The 15,645-nt window shown below is 45.9% G+C and overlaps 1 long non-coding RNA gene across 1 annotated transcript in view; it reads left to right on the top strand.

The window, feature by feature from the left end:
* LOC113594791 (uncharacterized) overlaps window positions 1–15,645 on the top strand; it is a 101,884-nt gene that overhangs the window by 15,348 nt on the left and 70,891 nt on the right. Inside the window, exons 5-6 of the long non-coding RNA XR_003415224.2 lie at window positions 3,280–3,372; window positions 4,545–4,661. This is a non-coding gene — a long non-coding RNA (uncharacterized LOC113594791). The remainder of the gene's footprint in view (window positions 1–3,279; window positions 3,373–4,544; window positions 4,662–15,645) is intronic.

The following is a 15,645-nucleotide window of genomic DNA, read 5'->3' as shown; positions in this document are numbered from 1 at the left end:
CAGAAAAATCTTTGTGCTGGTTCTTTAGGGCCTGGCTTGAGGGGAGATTGGAGAAGGAGAGTGGAGGCATCTATACCAGGTGAGAGATGATGCTGTTAAGGATAAAGACAGTGGGGATGGGGAAGATGAGAGGATCTGAGAACTTTTGCTGGTCAAATTGACCGAAGTTGATTGAATCATGAGGTCAAAGAACATGGCTGTCTTGTGGATGACCATATTGCTTTACTATATCCAATAAGAGTTCAACACACATGTAGTAAAGAAATGAAAGGAGGGATGTTGGGGCCATGCATTGGGAGATCTTTAGACTGAAGACGGAGATAGCAAGCTGTCATAGTTCAATATCACTAAGATGTTATTTAAAAATAACATCTAAGAGGGGCGCCTGGGTGGCTCAGTCAGTTAAGCGTCCGACTTCGGCTCAGGTCGTGATCTCACAGCTTGTGAGTTCGAGCCCCTCATTGGGCTCTGTGCTGACAGCTTGGAGCCTGGAGCCTGCTTCAATTCTGTGTCTCCTTCTCTCTCTGCCCCCATCCTGCTTGTGTTCTCGGTCTCTCATAAATGAATAAATGTTAAAAAAAAAAAACAACTAAAATAACATCTAAGATTACTTTAAGAAATCAGTCCCTCTTGGATTCCATGTTTGTTGAATAAATGTCTGATTTAGTAATTTACTCATTAATCAGCATTCAGGGGTGAGGCATGGAAGGCTTTTATTTGTCCTTATGCAAGAATACACTGACATCTGGCTTCTACATTGAACCTTTAAGAATCTGGTCATGGGGAGACTTAGGTGCCTTTGGGTCCCCTCCCAGGTGAGTTTTGGACCTGAAAATACCAGGCCCTGTTTGGGTGAGTAGTCAGGCTATTTCTCTATTGTGAACCAGCTCTGTTATTTCTAGAAGAGTCCAATGGAACCAACCAGAGTAGATTTACTTTGCAACTCTTAGACAATGATTACCCCACTTAGAAGAATGGCCTTAAGGAAAGGTGGTGGCCAGAGACAAGGGGAGCGCCCTAGGGAGTCCAGCCCTATCTGGAGCTGTCCCAGTGGTTTTCAACTGGGGGCAGTTTTGCAACACCTGCCCCTCTCCCCTATGCCAAAGGACTCTTGGTGTTGTCTGGAGGCCATTTTTCTTGCCACAACTTGAGGTACTAGTGCCATTGGCATCTAGTGGGTGCAAGCCAGGGATACTGCTAACTATCCTGTAGTGCAAAGAGTGGCCTCTCTCAAGAAAGAATGGTCCAGCCTCAGATGTCAATAGTGCTGAGGTTGAGAAACCCTGGTCCAGACATACATCTGAGGAAGAGGAGAGGGTGTATTAACGAAGGATGTCCCACAACTGGGTTCTAATCCAGCTCGGACACTAACTCACTGTGCGACTTTTCTAAGTCGCTGAACTTCTCTGGACCTCAGGGTTCTCACCTAACCCCTGAGAAGATGGGAGCCACTTCTAGATCCTCAACTCTCCTCAACTCTAAAACCTTACAAGTTTGTGACTACCCCCAGTGTCTCCTCAACATCTCCAGAAGACCATTTGCAGTCTTTCTTGTAGATTGTTTTGGGGAGAGACCATGTCAGGATCTTTCATTTCAGATGGCTTGACCATCGAAATTATTTTAGAAAGTTTCCCATTGTTCAGAAGGACGTCAGCTGCAAGGGATCTTAGTTCTTTCTTTAGAGAAAGTACTATTTCACGTGTTTTTTTTTTCTTCCTGAGATTCAGTAGCCTGAACTCAATGTCTCTACCCAGGAGGAAACAAGGAAAGGAGACTAGAAGCTAGAGCAAAAGTCTGAGAATGAGGATTTAAGCATCCAGGAATCCAAGGAGTCCTCAATCCATGTTTTCATGCAAAATAGGGAATTTAAAGTTTGCTCTATCCACCACCACTCAACCTTGCTGTCAAGGTTAGAGTAGATACTACTCAGATGGTTTTGTTCAAAGAGTTCCAACAAACATTTATTGATCAAATGCTATGTCCCAGGCATGAGTTGTATATCAAAAAACATTTTAGTTAGAGAAAAATCTTGAATAAATATAAGAATCATACTAAAGTCTCATAAAATAATGTGAAGGTGGCTGAGAAAATGCCAGCTGATGGGCAAATTAGTCAGAGTGCAATTTACAAAGTTGTCTCTTGTTCTCCTGGGGTCACTTCCCACTGGGATGTATGATCATTAAATATGACCCTCAAAGGCACTATGTCTAGAGTAGGGGAAATTACTCAATTTTAAGACAAGATTTTAAACAAGGGCCAAACTGTTTTATCTACTTGGATTTGGGTCACTAATTACACCCAGTGATCTTCCAGTAATGAATCTAACAACGACCTCATAAATTGTGCAGTGACAACGAGTTTCCTTTCCACCCTGTGTCATCATAAAGCGAGCCTGATGCCTTTTCCAATTAGTTATGGCAATTATATGTCTATCAAAGAGATGAGACAAAGAAGGATCATAAGTGCTGCCTTGTAAGGGGGACTTGGGATACAGCCTCTGTTGGGCCAATGCTGTGTGTCCCCAAACCCACCCTTTTCCCTCTCTGATCCTGACTCCTTGTGCAAAAAGTATGATGTTGCTTCAGATGGTTTCTTGTCTTTTCTGACTCCCCAGTTCCAGGATTCTAAGTAAAGTTCTGCATTTCTCCCAGTGGGAGATTTTGTGTATATTGTTTCAAAGTAAGGTGGTCTGTTTACATTGCATCTAGTTGATGGTCATCATCAACAATAAAACAGGTAGAAATAATAACAGGGCACATTTGGGATAGGGAAGAAAGGCTTAATGGTTATTGCAAAGTGGAGAAGCCATCAACTACCTTCCCAAAGATGTGGTGTTTTTTTGTTTTTTGTTTTTTGTTTTTTTTTTACTAGTTGAGACCATGAAGGGACAGCTAGAAGGTTTTTATTATATATTTGGTGAAGTGCATGTTGCGAACCGTATGTTTATGTTCCTGCAGAATTCATATGCTGAAATCCTAACCCTCAGTGTGATGGTATTAGGGGGTGGGGCCTTTGGGGGTGGTCAGGTCATGAGGACGGTAATGATGCAATTCGTGCCCTTATAAGAAAAGACGGGAAAGCCTGCTTCCTCTCTAGGCTCCCCACCATGGGTGAGTACAGCAAGAGGACAGCTAACTGCAGACCAGGGTGTGGGCTCTCACCAGACACTGGGTCTGCCAGCACCTTGTGAGAAATACATTTCTGTTGTTCAAGCCATCCAGTCTATGGCATTTTTGTTATAACAACCTGCCCTAACTGACACAGTGCATTTCTTTCTAGAAGGAAGTCTGTGATATTGTGAAGAACAGGACGTGGAAATTTTTCAGTGGTGCAGTCCAGCCCAAGGAGCATTAAGCTGGCTCATAATATCAGGTGAGTGGGGGCTCAGTCAGTTAAGCATCCACCTCTTGATTTCGGCTCAGGTCATGATCTCACGGTTCGTAAATTCGAGCCCCACGTTGGAGCCTGCCTGGGATTTTCTCTCTCTCTCTCTCTCTCTCCCTCTCCCTCTCTCTCTCTCTCTCTCTCTCCCCCTGCTCTACTCGTGCACGTGCACACACACACAAACGCACACACACACACGGACTCTCTCTCTCTCTCTCTCTCAAAATAAATAAACTTAAAAAAAAAATCCAGTGAGTTGCCTTTGAGCACCGGATCTTGTTCTGTAAGTCCAGGGACCGGGGTTTTGGCGGAAGCACTGGGTTCAGCAAAGGCAAATTCGTGTCTAGGTTCAGTGTCTCCACCACCCACACAAGCAGCTCAGTAAGTGCAATCTCAGGGGCCCCCTACAGTGTAAGGCTACCTGGGGGGAGCCCTTCCAAGACAGAGAACCTTCTGAGTCTCCTTTGTTCTGAGAGTGAGTGGCTGTCCCATTTCAAGAAGCCAGGTGACCAGTTCTCAAAGGCACCTCTGGTAAGAGGGAGAACAGGAAGGAGAAGGAAGGGAGGATACAATTCACCCAGTAATGAAACACACACACACACACACACACACACACACACACACACACACACACAGAAATTATTCCAGAGGGGAATCTACATTTAAGACCTTTTGTAGCTTTTCAGAGGGTTTTCCTATAGCCCATAAGACCATGAATTAAAAACTTAAAACTTGGTAGCCTTTCCAGTAATTCCCTAACTGCATTTTGATTCAGTGCATATGTGCACAATACCTCTCATGTGTCTGACATTGGGATTATATAGAGAAATGGGACAGGGCAGGTCGAACACCTGTCGTACACGATTATAATCCACTAGTGTGAATGGATGCATACGTGTCTAATTTACACTGTAGTGTAATAGTGGCACAGAAAAGGTTTATAAGGTAATGAGGGAGCCGAGTGGTGATAGTGAGTCTCCTCTCTTGATTCTGCTAATGGTGTAGCAGAAGGGAAATCAGCACAGGTGACGTCTGAGTGGGTGTCAGGAGCTGAGTGGAAGCGTTTGTGTCCATCATCAAGGCTGCTGGAGGGAACGTTGTTATTTTTCTTCATTATTAAAAAAAATGTTTTTAATCCTGCGATCCTGTAATTTATTTAGGGATTTTCCTCAATGACATAAAAATTGCACGAGTGTGCAAATGACTGTCTGAAGATGTTCTTGGCAGTGTTGTTTATGATGAGAGATAAGAAGCAACCTCAAATGGCTACGAGTGAGGTAAGGATTTGTATCAATTATAACATGTATGTAAATCAGATACCTGTGTTAAAATAATATAGATCTATATTTATTGCAATAGAAGAGTTTCTGCTAAATTGTTGGCTGAAAAACCAGCAAAACAACCATATCACCCTAGGTAACGGAAAAGTGTAAGTGATAAGAGGCCATTTATGTAGTGTTTGGGGCATTTCTTTAATGTTTTATAGCACTAAGAGGGACGGTTTCTCTCACTGGGTAGAGTTTCAGACTTCCCGGGGGCTCCTGAGTTCCTAAAAGCAAGGGGTAGGCGTCCAGTGCACGTTTGGGAAATTTAAGACAAAAGCATGCTGAACCGTTTCCAAAAAAATGGATGCAATCTGGAAGCAATGAGCTGACTTTGGTTCTTTTCAAGGCCTGGAGCTACCCCCAAATTTTAGCTCAAGAAAACGCAGCCTTGGTTGGCACAGCAGTTAATCCCAGATGAAGTCCTTCAAAGTGGAAAATTTCAGTGTGATTTATTTTTTTCCAGATGTAAATATATAGCAATAATGCAGTTATAAAACTGGCATTGTATTAAACCATAAATTATATTTGACACATAATAATGTTGAATTACCGTGGAAGTCCATCAACGTGCAATGGCATTACCAACACACAGGCCATTGCTGCTTGCACCAGCCCAATTGCTTGCTTCGCAATGAATAAAGTTTTGGGGATCTTTGCTGTTAGGGTCAAAACGGAATAAAACAGTGGAGAAGGGCTGTGTCAGAGTCTAGCTTGGGCTGAGGACCCTGTAACGTAGGGATGCATTTCTTTGCTTATTTATTCATCATTCAGTACGTGTTTGCTGAAGACCCAGTTGTGCAGCGCCGGGCTCTGATGGGAGATAGGACAGACATGGGTGGCCTCCGCCCTCAAGCAGAGAACACAGGGATTTAAAAAGAAAATACACAACTGATTACTTAATTATGGGGAATTCATGTAATAATTCCTTGGAGATTTGCTCTCTTCTCACTTACTGCCAGGGTCAGTGTTGTCAAGTAGGGCTTATGGGGCTAGTCTAGATGGCACGGGGGAAATTAACCACCGTGGATGGAACGAGCATCCAAGCACAGGAACTTTGTCTACATGGTGGCACACAGGGTCAGGTCAAAGAATCTGAATTGGCTAACAGATTGAAAGGGTCAGGGTAAGGTTGGTTACGAGTTACTTCCAGACCAAGGATTCAAAACCAGTTCACAGCAGCCCATGAGCCCACACCTGCTGACTTGTTTAATTGCTGATTCTCCATTGCCAAGACCCATGCCTTGCTTGGGGAACATTCAGTAGTTTTTGAAAGCATGAGTGAACTAAGACTCTAACACCATGGGAGTGTTCAGTATTGTTATTATTCTAATGAGGGTCACAGTGGGGGCTTAATTTGCATGGTGGGGATTTGGGGACATATCAGCCAGAGACCTGTTTATGTAAGACTCTTACCTAGACCCCCAGGGGAAGGGGTTTGGCGAACTTTGGAGGTGACATCCAGATTTTCTAGGGGGCTACCTGTCCTACAGGTAGGAGGGAATGGACGGGCATTCACTCTGAGGTAGGAGGGTAATGAAACATGTTTGACACCATGTGTGGTCAGCGGAGGGGTGGGGGTGGGGGCATTTTAAAGGGTTTTCGTTTTCTGGGGAAAATGCTTCATGTTTCTTCTGAGAAAGAAATCTATGACGTAGAAAGCCACAGGCTGCCCTTTGGAGGAAGATAGAAATAGAAAGAGCTTGAGAGGAAACTCTTGTCTTTGACCATTTCTTCAGAAGCAGAGCCTTGAAGTGGCAACTAAGAAACATGGAGAAGGACTGTGGGAGCTCGGGATGGATTTGGCGGCCAGTGCTGGGAACCTGGGTTACATGTTAGGTGCTGGGGAAACAGAAGGGAGTAAGGCACGATGGTTCCCTCCAGTCCTTGTGATCCTATTTCATCAGGTTGTGCTCAGGGTGTTGTGGAAGGAGGGGTCTCTAGTTCAATATGGTGGTGGTTGCGGGGGGGTGGGATGTTGAGGGAAAGCTCCCAAAAGGAGGTGATGGGTGGAAATGCAGGGTTGAACAGATGCTGGCTCATGAGGGGGTAGGAATGCTTCAGGCAGGGAGGTTACTTTTATGAGAAAGGGGGAGTGGGTGGGAACCAGTGTGGTTTGTGGGAGAGACTATAAATATAAACAGTTGGTGTTGCTGAGAATAAGAGAGAGGAGGTGAGGCTGGGAAGAGCAACGGCCAGGCTATTCAGTCTATGAATGCCCTCTGGGCCATATGCCCTGTTCTGGGAACTGCGGCTATGGTGGGTTTAGACTCCAAGGGGTTGACCGCCACGAGAAAACCCATGAGTTTGGGTTTTCTCATCAGGTTAGTGGGGAGCCACGGCTGGTTTTAAGCAGGATTGCTGTGAGATCATATTTGCATTTTGGAATCATGCCTCTTGCTGCCGTATGGAAATCCAGGTCCGAGGGAGAGAGATGGACATGAGAGGCAAAGTCACAAGAAACCAACAAGAGGGATGATGGGAGTTTGAGCCAGCAGAAAGGTCTCACCGCCCCTGGTTCCCCAAGGGCAGTGGGGAACACGTGCTGTTAGGGCGGTAGGATGGATGGAAAGATGAAGTCTCACCCCTGGGTTCTGTAGAAGCAACACTTAGGCACCGAACAACAGGGAAAATCTATATCTGCCCCATCTCCTCGGTGGTGCTGTCGTGCAGCAAAAATTGTGAAGTCGGTATGTGGGCGGTGTGATTTATTTCTCGTGGTGCTCCCCAAACCAAGGGTGGTCAGGGCAGTGATGTAGACCACAAGCTGGCTAGGGGAGATGAGAAAACCAACCCCAATTTGGGAGGCAGGCCGTTCCTAATCGAACTGTTGAGGGAATTTTGATAAATGACCCCGCCAAAGCAGTGAAATTAATAAATCATGCTTGAGGCTGGAAGACTGTTTCCGGAGGGACAGCAACAGCGCTCACATCCCATTGATGCCAGGGGTTTGGAAGGTGACTGGGGCACAGGCAGGAAACTCACGCTCTTTCCCAGCTCTCCAGCTGGGCTGGGGGAGAGGCAGCCCCAGTTAGCGCGGTCTCCCTCAGCTCTTTGAAAAAGTGGGGAAAGTCGTATTCCGGGAGCAAGAGGGAAGCACCAAGCTGCTGCCTGAACTGAAGGTTTAGGACGCCCTTATCAGACTCAGAGATGGGTGAATGGATTCTGGTAGAGACGACGGCAGCCGGCATAGCTCTTAAATTCGTAGGGGAAGCAGGGGCAAGGCACTTTGCCATCTGCAGTGATCTCTTTTTCTGGGCTCTGAGTTGGTGCCCCATGTTCTCCTGAAACAAAGCATCTGCAAAGAGAAGGAAAATCAGGTCCGAAGGGGCACCTGACCTTTGTTTTGTTTTTGTTTGTTTGTTTGTTTGGTTGTTTTTTTTTGTTTGTTTGTTTTGTTTTGTTTTGTTTTTGTTTGTTTTTTGCGAAGAGCAGGAGAGGGGTCTGGGAAAAGGAAGTGGAACGTAATCCTCATAAGGTTGGCATCCCTATCCGTACTTGACAAATGAGGAAACAGAGGCTGTGATATTGTGATTTATGAACAGAAATATACATGTGGTCTTTATCCGAAATGCCAGCTCTTTCGGAACTTCCTAAGTGAGGAGAGAAATAAAGGTGTCTCCTGTTATGTGAATGAGGCGGCTCTGGGGTTGCACCTAAGGATGGGGGCTGGTTGCCAGGCAACAAAGCACATCACTGGGGGGTTGGAACATTCATTCCTACCCCTCAACCTCTGGGGAGGGGAGAAGGGCTGGAGGTTGAGTTCAACTGCCAGTGGCCAGTGATTTAATCAGCCATGCCTGTGTGATGAAACCTCCAGAAATAGCCAAGGAGATGGGGTTCAGAGAACTTCTGGGTTGGTGGGCACATGGGGGTTGGGGGAGAGTGGCTTGGTCCGAGAAAGTATCGGAAGCTCTGGGCTCTTACTTTGCCTTGTACCTTGCCCTACACATCTTGCCATCTGGCTGTTCCTGAGTTATAGGCTTTGTAATAAACCACTCACTTTAGAGTGAGCCAGTCTGGCAAATTAATCAAACCCAAGGAGGGGGATTGTTGGAATCTCTAATCTGCAGATGGTCGATCAGAAGCACAGGTGACAAATAACCAGGACTTGTGACCAGCATCTGAAGGTGGGGGCAGGGTGGCAATCTTAACCTGCGGGATCCAATGCCGTCTCCAGGTAGATGGTGTCAGAGTTAAGTTGAATTGTAGGATACCCAGCTGGCGTTTGAGAACTGGTTGGTGGTGTGGGGAGAAACCTCCTGACGCACATTGTAATTGGTTCCAGATTCTCACTTAGTGATCAGAAGTGACATCAGAGTTAGAATCTTAGAGGCTAAGAGAAGTTAATTTGCCCCATGTGGCTTGGAGATATTGACAAGGCCAGGGGGTTGATAACTTCAGGCACTTTAGCATTGACGTTAGGTTTTGGAAGGCAAGTGGGTGTTCTGTATGCTCTTCCCAATCACCCTGCCCAGCTAACTGCCTCTTTGCCAAATGGGAGCATCCTTGCCCATCATTTTCTGGCAACACCATCAAGGTCCCCGGGCAAAGCAAACTCTGACAGGAGTTTTTTTGATTAAAAAAAAAAAATTAACGAGCACTGTGTTTACTCAGAAAATTTCCCACATGGGGCGCGTGGATGGCTCAGTTGGTTAAACTTCTGACTTCGGCTCAGGTCATGATCTCATGGTTCATGAGCTCGAGCCATGGTGACAGCTCAGAGCCTGGAACATCCTTCAGATTCTGTGTCTCCCTGTCTCTCTGCACCTCCCCTGTTCTCTCTCTCTCTCTCTCTCTCTCTCTCTCAAAAATAAATAAACATTAAAAAAAAAGACAATTTCCTGCACAACTCTGGTTTGGGACAGAAAGGCCTTCCTTACAGGAAGACCTGCCCTTCCTATAAGGGGAGGATTTCTATGCAGAAACAAGACGGGAGAAGGGCAGGTGGGGACAGGAGATGGCTGTGCCTGTTGCCATTAACGGAGATGATGACACAGGTTCCACGTGCATCCCCGTGTCTTCTCTAATGCACACCAGGAGCTGGCGTAAGAGGCTTAGTGTGCACCAGAGGGGGGCCCTCACTTGTGCAGAGTGGATACAGTGTAGAACAGCTTCTGAGTGTCCAAGACTGGGTGTGGGAGAAGCAGAGCGATGCATGGGGCATGGTTCCTGGAACTTACAGAACTCGAAGGGGAGAAATTCGGGTTAGCATGTCTCATAGTACTGGGGATCTGTCCAAATTTAAACAAGTCTCTGAGGGGGCAGGGACACATTCAGGTTATATGAGTTCAGGTTATATGCATTATTATGTTGAACCCTGCTAAGCAGGAAAATTGTGTACCATGAGGGCTCTGACCCATTTTATGAGTAGAGGTCATCAAAGGCTATCTGACAACTGGACCAGTGGAGGAAACTCAGTGCATGAGAACGAGTGGGGTGATGTAAGGCCGGGCTGGGAGGGGGGACCAGCAGCGGGCTCACATGTATAGCTCCACAGGCTGGGAGGAAGGGCACAGTCCATTCTAGGAATTTGGAACATAAACACAGAAACAGAAGCCTTGCCTTTAGCCCACACTCCTCTCCCATTCTACAAGTCGGGTTATGTGTGAAGACATTTGTGTCCAAGCTGGGAGAGGATGTCTGCTCCCAATTAGCTCCTCCATTCTTACAGATAATCGGCAGGTAATTTAGTGTAATTTAGTGTGTGTGTGTGTGTGTGTGTGTGTGTGTGTGTGGTGACAATTCTCTGAATATATACATGTATACCTTGGAGATATGGCAGGTTTGGTTACAGATCACTGCAAAAAAGTGAATGTCACAGTAAAGCGAGTCAAATGTATGTTTTTGTTTTCCGGGTGCACCTAGAAGTTACATCTAACACTCTGCTGTAGTCTGTTAAGCGTGCAACAGCATTATGTCAAAAAAAAAAAAAAACCCAACGCGTGTACCTTCATTAAAAATTACCTTATTGTGGGGCGCCTGGGTGGCTCAGTCGGTTAAGCATCCGACTTCAGCTCAGGTCACGATCTCACGGTCCGTGAGTTCGAGCCCCACGTTGGGCTCTGGGCTCATGGCTCAGAGCCTGGAGCCTGCTTCCGATTCTGTGTCTCCTACTCTCTCTGCCCCTCCCCCATTCATGCTCTGTCTCTCTCTGTCTCAAAAATAAATAAAAATGTTAAAAAAGAAAAAAATTTTAAAAATTACCTTATTGCTTAAAAGTTTTAACTGTCAACAGAGCTTTCAGTGAGTCATAGTCACTGGCCACAGGTCACCATAAGAGAAGAATGGCAAAGTTTGAAATATCGTGAGAATTCCCAAAATGTGACGCAGAGACATGAGGTGAGGAAATGGTGTTGGGAAAATGGTGCCGATAGGTTAGCTCATCGCGAGGTCGCCACAAAGGTTCAATTTATGCAACACACGGTATCTGAGAGGCACAATAAAATGAGGTGTATCTCTGCATGACTTGGGCTTCCAGAACTTTCTGCATTGTTGGAAGGAACAGATCTAGCAGATTAACATCGTCATATTCCAGAACTAGTGAACATTTTGGTTTGGAACTTGTTTCCCTTGGGCAGGTGTATTCAATTCTCAGATGGACACTGGGCAGATCACCATTTGTTAGTTACATCTGTATAACACCTCACAAAGCATTATCTTGTGAGATGTTCTTGCCAGCCCTGAGAGGTAGGTCATTCATTCATATGTGCATTCATTCACTCACTCATTTAACTAGTATTCTTGGAGCCCTGACTACCTGCCAGGCATGTTTTTCAGTTCTGGGACTGGAGTGCACATGACAGAAAAGGTCCTTGTCCTTGCAGAGTTAAAAATCTACGTAGGGGAAGGCAGGTGATAAAAACATGAACAAGCGAGTATTTAAGTTCTCTGAGCAGGTGGTGAAAAGGACAGTGTGGATGGTAGGTGATGGCAGGTGGCAGGTAGTGATGACTTCCCTGAGGAGGGAGGTGACATTTGAGATGATATTTGGAAGGTGAGGAGGGGCTGGCCACTGTCAGCTAGGAAGTGCTGTTGTTCCAGCAAGAGCGTCCCAGACAAGAGACAACATAAATGGAAAATCTCAGAGAGGCTGAGGCCCTCACTCAGGTCACACAGCTAAGTGATGGGTCTGCTGGAGATCCTACACTATGTCTCTGACCCCAAGTCACTGGCTCTTTTCATATGCTGTCCTCCCAGTGCTCACCTCCCTGTGGTCTCTGGCTAAACCTTGATATTGTAGGATGATATGTAACTTCTGGTTGTCATCTTAGGTCATACAACTGATTGAGCATGTAACGGTCCTTTCATGGCCCAGTTACTCTAAGTCACAGAGAAGAGACAACAGCTTTCTTCCGGAAGGGCTCATGGCTTCACAATATGCCCAGAGTTCCCTATAGAGGCTTCTGGCAGCATGAGAGGCCTCTTTTCCATTCGTGGAAAGTTTACTTTTATCCTTCTTTCTGCACCCCTCCCCCCCAACTTTTCTGAAAGGTCTGGATAACTGTTGTGAGTATCGAAAGCAACAAAACTCCAGAATGTTCCAGCATGTTTGGTAGGACATCAGATGATGCAAATCCAAATTTCCCACCCACCTTAGCTTCACTGGTCAGCATATTTTTTCTGTACGGGGCCATATATGAGATATTTCCAGCTCTGTCGACCCTGTGGTCACTTTTATAACTACTCAACTCTGGGCTGTGATGGGAAAGCCAACACGGACATTTTGCACATGAATGGGCATGCCTGTGTTCCAGTAAAATTTTATTTACAAAACAGGAGGTGGGTGGGCTGGGGTTGGCCGGCAGGCTATGGTTCGCTGATGCTTTTCCAGAGCAATGCTCCAACTTCATGGGACAGACATAGATGGGGGCAGTGGGTAGTTAGGACTCTGAGACATGAACTAGTGATTTGGTAAACTGATATACCGACAGCGGACAGAAGTCTGGGACTTCCTTTGGGGACTGCCTGCCATTAACTTGCATGAACGTTGGATTAGGGGGAGAGGGGAAAATGAGTGATGGGCAGTTGTTGGGATGAGCACTGGGTGTTGTGTGTAAGTGATGGACCATGGGAATCTACTCTAAAAATGAAGAGCTGACTTTATACACTGTATGTTACCCAATTTGACAAAAATTATATTAAAAATATATAAATTCCATTTCTGGCCAGGGGACCTGTTAGCCCATTTCAGAATGAGGGCAGTGGGCCTCCAGAGGGACCCCGGCATTCCTGAAATATTTCCCTGAGTTCATCTGCCACAATGCGCTGTCTTGTCAGTGTTGGTTCGTCTCCGGCAAAATAGGCGGCGTGTTTATCCGCTTGCATATGCTTCCGTGATTAGCAAAATATGCAAAGTCACTGAAACATTTGTGGAATTCATCATAGCTTTCTGCCGCAGCGCCTTTTCTCAGCAGACGCTAAACACGGACGTACTGCTGTGGGAGGGTCTGCTCAGTCTTTAGTGTGAAAGAGGGAGTCCCACACTCGAAGTCGGGAACCCCGCCATTCAGTGGGGAGCCAAAAGATGCAGCCGGGCTGGGTCTCCGGCGCTGCCCTGCATTGGCTCAGGCCTGTGGTCAGATGCGCATCCCCTTTAAACTCCCATCTTTGGGGTGCCTGGGTGGCTCAGTAGGTTAAGCATCCGACCTCGGCTCAGGTCACGATCTCGCGGTCCATGAGTTCGAGCCCCACGTCGGGCTCTGCGCTGACAGCTCGGAGGCTGGAGCTTGCTTCGGATTCTGTGTCTCCCTCTCTCTCTGCCCCTCCCCCTCCTTGTGCTCTGTTCTTTCTCAAAAAATAAAAAAAAACATAAAAAAAATTTAAACTTTTATCTTGTACCAGTGAAATGGAGAGAATGATAAGTAATTCCCAGTTTTAGTTGTAGAATTCAGTGGGTGAATATAGACAAAGCAATTAACATAGTGTCTGACATACAGGAAGCACATATTAATGTTAGCTATTATTGTTGTGATGATGGTGATGTTGAATATTAATCATTTTACCACAGGGGCAGGAGGAATAGTAGCAACAGTAGAGGGAGTGGTGATGACCCTGTTGGTGTCGGGAGCTGCTCCAGATGATGGGAGTGGCAGTGCGTCACATGTGAACTTCCCCAACCGCTGGTGACCCACATAAGACACCACCGATCTATCATTGCTTTTTGAAAGACCGTTTTCTCTCAGATACCTCCGCTCGGATCCCTAGGGTCAAGAGATTTCTCTGAAATCTGTGGTTTGGAAAACCGTTGAATGTAATTTCACCGGGGTAGTGCTGCTTTCACAGGAGAGAATCAGCAAGGCCCTGAGGGCCAGGCCAAAACGAATATATTGCTTGATAGTCCACCGTGGAGCTCAGGAGGGCATCTCCAAGACTGACTGTGGACTTCCTGAGGATGCTAGGAAAATAGTATACAGATGGCGCTAAATGAGCAACAGAGGGCATCCAGCCTACAGTTCTGTGGGGAGGTGTTTGGCTGCGGGGTGGGGGATGGCTCAGAGCCGTGCCCTGAAAGACTATCAGGGTGGCCTCTAGTCTTGGAAAATACCCCATGAGTTTTTTGTGTCTGTCGAACATGAAGGTCACGTGCTTTTATTATATGTGTTATTTTATTTTGAAAGTTTATTTATCGTGTGTGTGTATGTGTGTGTGTGTGTGTGCGTGAGAGAGAGAGAGAGAGAGAGGGAGAGAACAAACCAGTGGGGAAGGGCAGAGAGATCTGAAGCAGGCTCTGTGGCTCTCTGCTGATGGTAGCAAGCCCAGTGCGGGACTTGAACTCATGAACCATGAGATCATGACCTGAGTTGAAGTCGGGTGCTTAACCGACTGAGCCGCCCAGGTGCCCCAATTACATATTTTAAATAAATAAACTGTCTAATTGAACAGGGATTGGGGCAAGCACACCTCCGGAGTCCTTGGTATTTATTGCAGGTCTCTGTGTTAAGCACTTTGTTTTACCTAGTTTTGTACAATCCTTGCAATATACCTTTGAGCTGTATCCACACCCCACTACGCAGACCGTGCTGATTGCGAGGTGCTTAGCCACAGAATGTAACGGTCAGAGACCAGGCTTGGCTGAGCCCAAGGCTACCTTCCCAGCATCCTTGTGTTTCTTACCGAACGATTCGATAAACACTTGAGCCAAATCCCCTGGATTTCCAGTAAAAATGAAGATGATCGCACCCCACTTTGTACTTACTGATTAAAAATCTCTACCAGGAGTGTGCATTTTTAGTACCCCTCCACCCAGGAGATCCTTCTACACACTAATGTTTGAGAGTCTCCGCCCTGCACACTTTATCTGTTAAGATCTCTTCCAGCTAGCATTCCCAACCCGTGCTGAGGCGTCTGGGAACTGGCAGAATTCCTTAGCTTTCCACTTACTGTTAATCTTCCTCCAACCACAGGACAGGTTTTCTTTTTCTCTACCCTGGAGGATTATTAACAATATGCTATCAATGGCTCCATTGCCTAGCGTGACCAAGAATATCCCGATACTCAGTATACGGTGCTCTGGCATATCTCTTATAAATCACAAGAATATCACAAGTCGGAGGGAACTTCAAAATAGTAGAGAGTTCCTTAGGACTCGCTTGGAGCAAAACTGCTAAATCAATTGGATATTAAATTTGGGGGGTTACAGTCAGATGATTCCCTTAAAATACTGTCCTTACAATTTAAGTGAGTTGCCGCTTGGGGATAGGGATGTCCTCTTTCTATTGAATTTGATGGTCAGATAAACAAAGTTTTCCTTTAATAAATTAAATAGCGAAGCATGAATTAGAATAATAAAATTGCAGATGGTTGGAGCTTGATGGGGCCAAGGAGCCAAAGAGGAGAGTTGCTGGAAATCTATAAAGAACACATCGTTAGTCAGCTAAACACCATTTTATGCGCCTTAAATAAGACTCTGAAATCTGTTGCCTAACCAGACGAAAGA

This window comes from Acinonyx jubatus, chromosome E3 (genome assembly GCF_027475565.1).
Source record: "Acinonyx jubatus isolate Ajub_Pintada_27869175 chromosome E3, VMU_Ajub_asm_v1.0, whole genome shotgun sequence".
NCBI lineage: Eukaryota > Metazoa > Chordata > Mammalia > Carnivora > Felidae > Acinonyx > Acinonyx jubatus.
The sequence above is the reverse complement of the archived record's forward strand: the minus strand, read 5'-3'. Positions and strand labels throughout refer to the sequence as shown.